Below are 11,012 nucleotides of genomic sequence, written 5' to 3'. Positions count from 1 at the left end.
GATCTTGGAGGCTGAAACCCACCTTCACAGCTAACTGCAGATAACGCCAAGGGTAAAATTTGAGTCTCTCTCCCCAGCTCTGCTTTCAGCATCTCCTGTCTCCAGGTTTGGACACCCAGACTCAGAATATGGCAGTCCTCAGTCACAGGCACCTGCACTTACAGGGCTGGACAGACAAACTTTGGTGGGCTGCTTCTACCCTACGTACCCCTGGGGGGAGGGCAGTGCCACTCCAAGAGGGCTGACAGGTGGGCATGCCACAGCAGCACAATGCTCAGTCCTGTGACATGTCCAACTTTTGCAGCCCTGAGCCTGGCCATCCCCATTCAGCACATAATCCAGCCTTACAAACACGAAGCAGAGTCTGGCCTCTAACTTCTTAAACATTGCAGTGCTCAGCTTTCAATCTGTGAATGAACCTGGTTCTTAGTGAACTGAATCTGAGAGCATTAGCTGAACATTGGATTCTCCCTTTCTTAAGCTACAGAAGGGCTGCAGAGCTGCTTTGCAATCTTACCCAGCCCAAAGCACAGACTGAATTTTAGTGGGATCTTATCCAGTGTTTCTTGCAAGCATGTGTGTGTATGTTGGCAGGAAATGCAGAAGATCTGCCAAGTGAATTCCTGAGTCCAGTCCTCCCTCTAGCCCCATTCCATCCCTTCCAGGGTAATGGTCCATGCTGGGAGCTCTTTAGGAATCAAATTTTCACAAGGAGAAATAGGCCACTTCCCACAGCTCCCAGTGTCCCAACCATAGTGCAGTAGGATTCCCTCAGGACCTTCTGTATGGGCCCAGCCATGGCCCTAAAAGAAATGTGGGGTGAGTCTCATTCTAATTACTTGTTTTTATTGCCAAAGTGTTCATAGGAAATGTAAATTTTATGGGCTCCATCCCAAACCAAGTCACACTCCAAACTCTCCGCATTGATCTTAGTCTAGTACCATACAGTTGTCCATGTTCGAAGATAACCTGTAAAAGGCAACAGGGCTTCTTTCACTGTGGAGTAGGGGACGGGGGTCATGCTATTCCTTCAAGGAAGAGAAATTAGGAGATGTGGCTCCTGGCTCCAGTCAGTTGCTACAAGAACTGAGCATAAAGATTGCTCCTACCAGCACCTTTGTGAGCAAGTTGGTGGGTAAGATTGCAGGTGCATTGAAAAATTGCAAACAACAGTCTTGAATGGAAAAGAAAGTAAATTATTTGTGATAAATTGCACAAGTGACTCCACTAGGGAAGAAACCTTCTTCAATGCAGCTGCTTACGTGAGGTGCCAACCAAACCAAGGGAAAGGCAGGAAGGACAACCTGAAAAGAATGAGGTAAACAATTTTATTTCTCAGTGGCCGTGTTTCTGTGTCTGCTGCAAAAGGGACTGTTTAACTCAGCAGTCTGTTAGAATGAAATTCATTTCAGATGAGAGCATTTTTCCACATTTTGGGTTCGTATTTACATTTGTTAAGGTTAATAGACCTGACAACTTCTTCATGTTCTCACCAGGGAGCAGTCACTCACAAACTACGGGAGGGAATGAAACAATATTCTCCAGAGAAAGTAACTCTGTGTATTGCAGGGCTGCTACACACTCCTTCCTAGCAGCAGTCCTCAGTACCTATTGGTGTAAATCAGCACAGCGCTTCTGATTTTACCACAGCAATGCTAATTCGTACCACCTGCAGACCTGGCTGCCTATTCTGGCTATCCATCTTTCCCATGTTCTTCCAGTAACAGCTGTGGAGCTTCAGTGTTCCCTAAATCCACTTTGTTCTTTTAGAGTCTTTATTGCTTCTTTTCGTTCTCTTCTAAAGTGTTTCTGGTTTTATTTCTTCTATGCTTGTGATACAGATCCCTAACTTTAAGTGCTCTGTCTTGCCTTTTAGACCCATCTGCAAAAAGCAATTTTTTAAGAGCACTGGTGAGAAGGAGAGGCCAGGCAAGGGGTGTCTTTGGCTACTTATAAGGTAGCATGCCTTTAGAAAAGAAAAGAATACAGTAACAGAGAAAATTCATCCAGGAGAGGACTGAATTGTATTTTAAGGGTAATACATAGCCTTATGTATTGGTAGTATGACTCTGCATTCTTCCTATTGACACTAGGGCTCTCAGGATCTCTGACTCGATACTGTTCTTTCGGCTTTCTTCCCCTCCCTAGACACCACAGAGGACCACAAAGTCAGACTTTACAGACTGAAGCAGTCAAGTAAGGTCTAAGAAGTCAGCTCTCTTGAGCTGAACTGCAGAAACCCTGCTTTTAACCAAAGATAAATGTGAACTAAAATACAGTAGCTAAATGGAGGAATTTAAAGTAAAATATTTTATTTGCATTCACAACACTATAAAAAAATATAGATAGGTACTGTGCCTAAGCTGTCGTGTGGTATCTTGCTACTGCAGGAGCAAAACCTAATGAGTCTACATAGAGAGTTATCTTTTGTCCCTTTCTTCCAGACTTCAGTATAAGGAGGCAGGAACTGAAAGCTGTTGACAGTGTTTAAAATCTCTGCATTTCAGATTAAATTTTGCAAAGATTCATCTCCAAAGCTTGCAAAATGTTTTATTAGATGGTTTCATTCCTTTGTGCTCTTCCCTTTAATGAAGTCTGGCTCTATCACTGTAGCACTCACCCATGGAAAGATGTTTCACCACAATGCCTTGACATTTGAGGTCACCATAATAAATGCCTTACAAAAGTAGATGGTAGTTAGAGCAGTGTGAAGGGGTCAAGTTTGAAACCTTGCAGTGAAGAGGGTAAGTCAGCCTTTATTAGCACCTTGTATTAGCCTCTGTGACAGATGACACTGCTCTTTCCATGGGAGTCCCAGCAACAAATGTTTAGCACATGGCCAAGTGCTAATCATACTTGTTTATTTATAGACTAGCCTTCCTCTCACCATGCCTACCGCATTTCTTCACCCCCAGCTCCATACTATGTATCCCTTGGTGCTTTGGAAGCCCAAGAGCAGAAATGCCATAGCTTGCTATCATGCACCTTTGTAATCTGTCTTATCTTGTTTGCCATGTGATTTCTTTTTTCATCAAGAAGTTCTAGTGCACATCCTCTGTGTGAAGTCTTAATTTAGTTCTTAGTCAGACAAATCTCATATGGTGACTAATGCAAGAAGAAAGATTGGGTAAGAAGTCAAATGAGGTCTCAAAGATTTGGCTCAGTGATAATGCTAAATATAAATGCAGATAAGAAAGGTAGACTGGGGGAGGGGGGGGAAGACTGCTGGCTTGCATACAGCTTTACCTGAAGGATAAATAAATTCAGAACATTTTTAGATATAGCAGAATAGCATATAATGCTGTATTTGTCCTCAGTTTTTATCACAACTGAGAAGAGTGAAAAATTGCCTCATCTGTAAGGGCTCTAAATATAATGAGCAAGAATGAGCTTCTCTTTGTCAGTCCTAATAGCTTTCCCTCTGAACAGATAGCTGCAGTGGGGGAGATGTCACTTGTTCCAGCAGTTATAGAGTAGTACTAGTTAACCACGAGTTTCTCTCTGCAACTCAGCTGGCTAGTTAGAAATACAGACGCCTTCAAGGGTATGCTGTGGAGCCTTGGTTAAAGATGTATGTATAGCTATAGATGCACATAAAGAGATGCAACGCATATAAATGAATAAAAAGAAGAGAAGAAGGCTAAAAGCAGATGGTTTTTTTCACTGATGTGCACCATAATTTTAAATACATGAATTAAAGCTTTATTTGAATGAAGTTTTGCTCTGAGTAACACCAGATTTGCTTAAAATATAGATACTAATATATTAATACATGCATATATAATACATAAAATGCATTATTAAATATTATGATATTATATACCATATATATATTAACTGAGAGGCTAGCTTGAATTACAGTAATTCATCCTGAGCAGAACTGAAGACATTATTTTGAGTCCCTAAAACCACCTCTAAACTTGAATAACAGCAGTACGTGTTCTTAGATACCACTAGATGGTGACTTCTGTAATGAGTTATTGACTTTGATGCTGAAATATATTTATATTTTCAACAGAATGAAGCAGAATCATGACATTAAAGTCTGTATTGCTAATAATGTATTTCTTAATATGTTTCCATAAACATTCTGCTGGTTGTAAGAACCTAAGGAAAAGCTATGAAAGGGGGAGGTGAACATGGTCCCTGCCAGATTGTGTGTGAGGCTTTTACTATCTCAGTGCAATTCAAGAGATATATATTTTTTGTTAATACAGACTGCAGGATGTCACAGGCAAACAAGTAGACCACAATTCAGATACTGCCTGAGCCAAAAGAGAACCTAAGCTTTTCTTCAATTATGAATGCTATATTCATCATCTTGTGTTAGAAGACAGTAAGCCTTCCCACATCAGGAAACCCCCCAGTGTGTGTTGTTTTCACTCAGAGCAACCTCTCATGATAGCTATCCACTATTTAAAGGCTACTTCTAAATTGTACTTGGCACCTTTCCCTACATGGCTGCAGTAGCAAGATCAAACAAAAGCAATTTGTTTGGCGGCTGAGGCTCACTCTTCAGCTGGACAGGGATCACTCTTATCAACAACAGGTTATAACAAGGACCCGCTCACCACTTCCCTCCAGTGACACTTGTTGCTATTAATATACTTCACCTGGCATAAAGGGTGAGAAGGCCTTTAGCCGGGGATATATGGTGAATGTTCATTGATGGCTATGCACTGAATAAGGAAAATAACATTTCTTTATGTCCTGTTAATGCATTACTCAGATTGGAAGCTACTTAGACTTGAATATGTCTCTTTTGTTCAGCATATTTTGCGTTTGTATTAAACTTTCCACAACACTGGGGACCTATCTGTGGTTGTTTAGCACATGCTGCCAATCTTTATTTTAACAACTAATAATAACCATCCATTGTGATAAGAGACAACTTAGTGTAATTTGCTCCTTATTTAACAGACAGTGACTTATATGTTACGGTTTTCAAAAGCATCTGAAGAGTGCCTCTTGAATACATTAGTTCCTGATGATTAGACTCCTACAAGGAGGCTTAGAGAACTTGTAGCCCAAGTGTGAAGAGATATCCCCTTGCCTTACTGTGCTGTCCTTCTAGATGACTCCACCATTATAGGGTGCCTGCTTTTTCCACCAATTCAAAATTTATTTTCCCATCAAGTGAACTTCAGTCTGTGAACTGAATTTTGTTTTCTAGGAGCATTAACAGTAACTAATCTGTCTTGTGCAGTTATTTATAAAAGGCCAAACCATGTCTTTACTGGGTCAAAATGTGTCTGAAAAACCACCAAGGAATCTGAGAATCCCTCTCCTGGTCTTCACCTACCTCCACCACTGATCCATCTATTAAAACAAGGCTTTGTGCATGGCTGGACTCCAAGCATTTTCTGGGACAGTGTTTATTAATGTCTTGCCAAGCTGAAACATTTCTGAAACAAGATTAGCATCAGTATTTACAAGCAAAGGGTTAGGTCTAGAAATAGCTCAATCAAAAGATGTCAGAGCAGGCAACTGTTCATGGGAAATTACTTGCAAGGGATACATTCCCCCTGCCCAGTTTTGCTTAGTGTTTTTCCTCCCATCATCAGGTTGACTCTCCAGTTCAAAGCTTAAATGAGAAAAGCACATATTTGCTTTCTCGAACACGGCTCTGTTTATTTTCTGCTCCTTTCTGCCCGCAAAACTGCCTATTGATTTCTTAATCTGTGTATTTCTCTTCTATTGACTAATGACTAAGCCGTTAGCTGTGCCAATGCTGCCAAAACAGGGTGTGTTTATGCTGCACTGAAGTGGACATAAGAGGAATTATACTTTTAAAGTATTATTATTTATTGAAATAACTTATGTCTTGCTAAGAAGTGACTGCTCTTGTAATTAGCGGTGTGGGGAAGAAGTGTGCTGGGAGAGCTGGAGTTTCTGAGGTGCAAAGGAGCTGTGCTAAGCCCATACTCTATTGGCTGATGTGCCTTCCACTATCCTAAATAGAAGCAGGATTTTTAATTCTATCCCTCCATCCTGTCAGGATATGGTTTGGGGGAGATGAGGCAGTCCCTTATCTTCTATTCTGTGGAAACAACCAATATGTTGGGGTTTTAGATGGGTATATGGTCAAGTCTTGTAAATGCAATGTAGTTAATTTGCAGTGTCCTGCTGCGAACCCAGTGACACTGTAACCTGAGCCCATTAATGTGGCCAAAACTGGCTTCAGGCAGAGTGCCTTTTAAGGCAGACCAATCAACCAACCAACCAAAAAAACACCACCACCAAAAAGACTGCATAGAGAAAAAGTTTGAAGAAAATGGTGGATATTTCTTATTTGTTTTTCAACAAGAGACTTGGCTAGACCCTAATCTATATTCTACCTCTTTTCACTTAAATTTATCAGTCAAATTTTGAACACCAAAACAAAAAATGCAAGTTAAAAATATGCTCACATTAAACTATTTTAAAGGGCTATAATATCATCAAGAAATATGTTCTAAATCTGGCTTGCTTTCACCAGCTAAAGTGATTTTTTTAAAGAAAGATATGCTATGGTAAGTTATATATGCACATGCCTTGTAACTGAGTATCAGCTAATAGAAAATGTACATAGCCTAGACTAGAGCTCATGTGATTTTCTGTCTTCCTGTTGAATAAAGTATCTGGAAACAGAGAATGTGATACATTGCTCCTACTAATGCTGTACCCTGTCCCTCTGTTTAATTACTGCAATTAATCTTAATCTATCTTTGTTTGGCAACAGCTAGGTTAGGAAGAACGATCTGAATTTTTTTTAATAGAGATAGCTGTTTTGATCACTAAAGTCAAAATCTTCTCTTTGGCAGATAAAAATACTCAGTATTTTATTGCAATCCAAATGGATGTTCTGTGGTTCTTCAAAATACAATAGTGTATTACTAAGGGAGTGTGAAAAATATTTGCTACAAAGGAATATTTTTGTAAACAGAAGAAAAATGAAATTCAGCGTGTCTAGAACATTTTGCCCTGTTCTGCCTCTAAAAATGTCACAGCTGTGTTTCACATTGTATGAAGCACTCACATAAGCATTTAATTCACTCATTGTAAATCAAGCTACATAAAGATGATGTAATAATTAGTTCTGAAACAGATGGAAGGCCCACTTTAGATAATATACTCACTAAAATAGCATATGCTGGCTTCCTTCAATTCTATATGTTTTAGTCTGTAAAGCTGTACTTTTAATCGAGAGCAGCTACAGAAAATAATAAAATAGGCAAGATTTACACAAAATTTTCTGAAATGAAAGCTCTTGACTTTTGCAGTGCTGCATTTTTATAAGCATTGCTGTAAATTCATAGAACTCCATATACAACTTCTTGACTGTAATTGTAGGAAAACACAATGAAGTAGTATCAATCTCACAGAAACAAGTTTCAATTTTTCCATTGACCACCGTCAAGTAGAATTGTACCTCCTGTAGGCTGAAGTACCATAATCTCCTCTGGTCTCACCTAGGCACACGTCAGCCAAGTGGGTAATCCAGCCACTCCATGGCTACCCTTGATCATGTAAAGAACATGTAAAGAATAAGACTGTGCATGCATGCAGAGGACTGAGCACACTGTCTGGATAGCACACCTCCAAAGGTAAGACATCTACTGAGAAGGCCTTCAGCATCTCTGTAAGCAAAGAAGGTTCTTTGGTTTCCTTTTTGATGCTTGCTCTACCAAGAGCCTAGTTAAGCAAAGTAGTCAAATGTTTTCAGCTCCTCTGTCCACGAAGAAGAGCTAGTATCCCAAATGGCATAGCTTGGTCAAAACCAAGGCTGAACTTTGCTTGGAAGAAACCTGGAGCCTACTGCAGCACTTTGCAGAGCAGGCATTACCTGGTACCATGTGGCCAGATCTCCTCCATAAGCAGGTAAACACAGCTTGTGTAAATTTCTATTTAAAATAGTCTTGTTAAGAAAATACCAGGAGGTAGTGACAAAGGCATCAGGTATTGCAAATACTGCAGAATAAAGTGGCTCATTGTATATTTGCCATTTCTACATGTTGAAGATTTTCTAGGTTATAGAGACAAACTGGTATTTGTGCTGGCATTACACAGGAATGACTAGAGTGCTCAGAGCCTGGGGTCTGGACAATTTTCTTTTCAGAATAACTGTATGCCTGACCTCTATTCCAAAAGTAATTTAAATAGTAAGTGTCCTTCTGGATCTTTTGACCTTCTACATGTCTGTCATGCTGATGACCAGTGGTGCCTCACACAGTTCTGCCTGTTGTGAGATGACTTTTTAATATTCACACGTTGTGCTACTTACACCCACCACAAAACAACTCACGTCAAGACTAGTATTGGGGAAAATTGAAACGGATGCAAGGTTTTGCTTGGAAAACACATTAATGCCTGCAAAATTGACGTGCTGAGGTCTTCTCAGGAGTGATTTTGCATTGATTGGTTCAGGCAGGTAGAGGTGAAGAAATCCCTCTTTGCACCTTATAGGTATACAATCCTATTCCCTTCAGCAGCAGTCTCTCTGTTCCAAGGGAGTGTGGTCACTTAGTTCAGATCATTGCTCAGACTCAGTATGAATGAGAGCAGACTTGGGAAGTGGTTTTAGCAGTAATACTCTTCAATTTAATCAACACAGAGTCACCCTACTGTGACTGGGCAGCCGTAGCTTGCTCTCTGATGGCCCAGTTCAGCACTAGGAGTACATGCTGATGTTTCACCAAATAAACCCCAGTCTGTTCTTGCAAGACATCCTCTATGAGGATGCAAGCTGAAATCACATGTACACATAAAAAGTGTATATTAAAAGTTCAAATCAAAGATTTTTGAAAGTGAGACTTGGTGGTTTTGTTCACTTGAGGAAAAATTCAACATCTATTTATTATTATGAACAAAACCCAGCAGACAGTAATTACTATTTCCTTCTCTTATTGCTGTGGCAATCAGGAGCACTGCAGAGAGAAACTGTCTGTGGCCTGAAGAGCTTACAAGCTGCAGGTCATCCCAACCAAATTTTCATATATCCAATATACTGCTCCACAGCATTTCTGCTACCTTTGTGATGCATGCGTTACAGAAAAGGTATTTTGTGTAAACTTTAGCAAGCGATCTTCTCTATTACTTCTCTTTTTCTTCATCTATCTGTTGTGCTGCTAACTGCAGGCAGTGTGTTCATTTAGCACACTGAGGAGATGCATCCCTTTGTTCAGTTCACAAATTCTTCACCAAAAACATGTTTGTTATTTGGTGCTATTAAACAGCCGATTTTGCAGGAGCATGTTTGAGCTTGCGATTGTTTGCCAGCAGTTTGTAATAAGCCAAGAAAGAGCAACAACATTTAATCAAATCCATTATGACTGCATTAAGATTACAGTAGAGAAAGGAAATTAAACAACAACAACAACAAAAAAGTATTGCAAAAGTACAGCTAAGAACAATGAAGATATCTGAACAATGTTGTAAACGCTTATTACTACTTACATAAGGACCACTTGTCTGTTTACTCTCAAGCCTTGGACCGAACAGACTTCCCTTTTAAGGCTGCCCTCGGATAAGGTCAGCCTCTGTTAATATGGAATCATATCAAATATAAACTTGTTTGTTTCTCAGCAGCTCTCACTAATACTGAAACCATTCCTTATGTGGCCAAACTCTTCCTTCAGTCCTGCCAAGAACAAAAAACAACAACAACAAATGTAGGTGAGAGGATGAAATTGTAGAGGAATTTATCAACCTTAGGAAAATCAGTTATTTTTTTCTTTAAAGAAAGAGTTAATATAGATACATTTTACATTTAAAGGAAAGTAATAATTACTGCAGATACATGATGGAGAACCAGTATTTAAAAAGCACTAACACAGATACACTTCTAAAGGAGAAAACAGGTAATAAATTATGTGCAGTCAGTTCTGGACAGAAAACTCACGTTTCTTCTTGATGTGGAGAGGGAACAGGAGGCAGAAAAAGCAAATACGTGCAGATGAACCGCTAACAGAGAGGAAGCAAGGCACCAGGCTTCACAGAAGGCAAATGGGAAGAGGCAAGTCAGTCAATTCTCTTTCCTGATTCTCCACTATTTGACATTTGCCATGGGAGAGGGGACAGAGATGGCTGGCAGCACTGGCTGCCTGCCCTGCACATTGCATTGCTGGTTAGCCCATACTCTGGCAGCAGCTTTTTATTGCCACAACACAAGCATGAAGGGCAGTTTTAGCAGTGTGCAAACTCCTACCAGTTGGAGAAGTGTCCTGGTTACTGAAAAGCATGATTTCAAGGGAATGGTCTCATGTAGCAAGTGCTATAAAAAGTCTGTCTTTCGCTGCCAGCATCTTTTGATGAAAAATTTAATAGTGCACTTCAGATTATTGGACCATAAAGTTAATTGGACTTTGTTCAACCAGCTACAATGCCATTAAAACCAGTGTATTTCCCTGGGTTGAATTTGTCTAGAAAAGAATTATTCACTGTGTTCTCAGAAGGAAGGATTATATTTCAGTATTTTGCTAGAGAAGGCAGCTGAGAAAGAATAAGGAGAGAGAGAGAGAAAATATATGGCATGCTGTGCAAATTATATGGTCCTCCTTTCTTCCCTGCATAATTCAGTCCTCACCAGATTTTCGCAGGCAGGCTGCACTCAGTTTGCCTTTCAGAAGCTGATGATTCGGAAATGCCATCTCTCACCCTGCCACAAACGTGCCAAATGGTTCAAAGCCTGCAGTTCTGAATTGCTGGAAATCATTGCTTTTCCCCCATATTCCCCCTCTGATCATTTCATAGAATCATAGAATCATAGAATATTCTGAGTTGGAAGGGACCCTTAAGGATCATCAAGTCCAACTCTTGACACTGCACAGGTCTACCCAAAAGTTCAGACCATGTGACTAAGTGCACAGTCCAATCTCTTCTTAAATTCAGACAGGCTTGGTGCAGTGACAACTTCCCTGGGGAGCCTGTTCCAGTGTGCAACCACCCTCTCTGTGAAGAACCCCCTTCTGATGTCAAGCCTAAATTTCCCCTGCCTCAGCTTAACCCCGTTCCCGCGGGTCCTGTCACTGGTG

The 11,012-nt window shown here is 40.2% G+C and overlaps 1 long non-coding RNA gene across 1 annotated transcript; it reads right to left on the bottom strand.

The window, feature by feature from the left end:
• Positions 1–3,023: 3,023 nt before the first annotated feature.
• LOC118162150 lies at positions 3,024–10,716 on the bottom strand. Its single transcript, XR_004748317.1, has 2 exons — positions 10,565–10,716; positions 3,024–9,619 (listed from the first exon to the last, which is right to left on the bottom strand). It is a non-coding gene; the product is annotated as an uncharacterized LOC118162150 (long non-coding RNA).
• Positions 10,717–11,012: the final 296 nt, after the last annotated feature.

The sequence above is a fragment of the Oxyura jamaicensis genome, chromosome 2, assembly GCF_011077185.1.
Source record: "Oxyura jamaicensis isolate SHBP4307 breed ruddy duck chromosome 2, BPBGC_Ojam_1.0, whole genome shotgun sequence".
Taxonomy (NCBI): Eukaryota; Metazoa; Chordata; class Aves; order Anseriformes; family Anatidae; genus Oxyura; species Oxyura jamaicensis.
The sequence above is the reverse complement of the archived record's forward strand: the minus strand, read 5'-3'. Positions and strand labels throughout refer to the sequence as shown.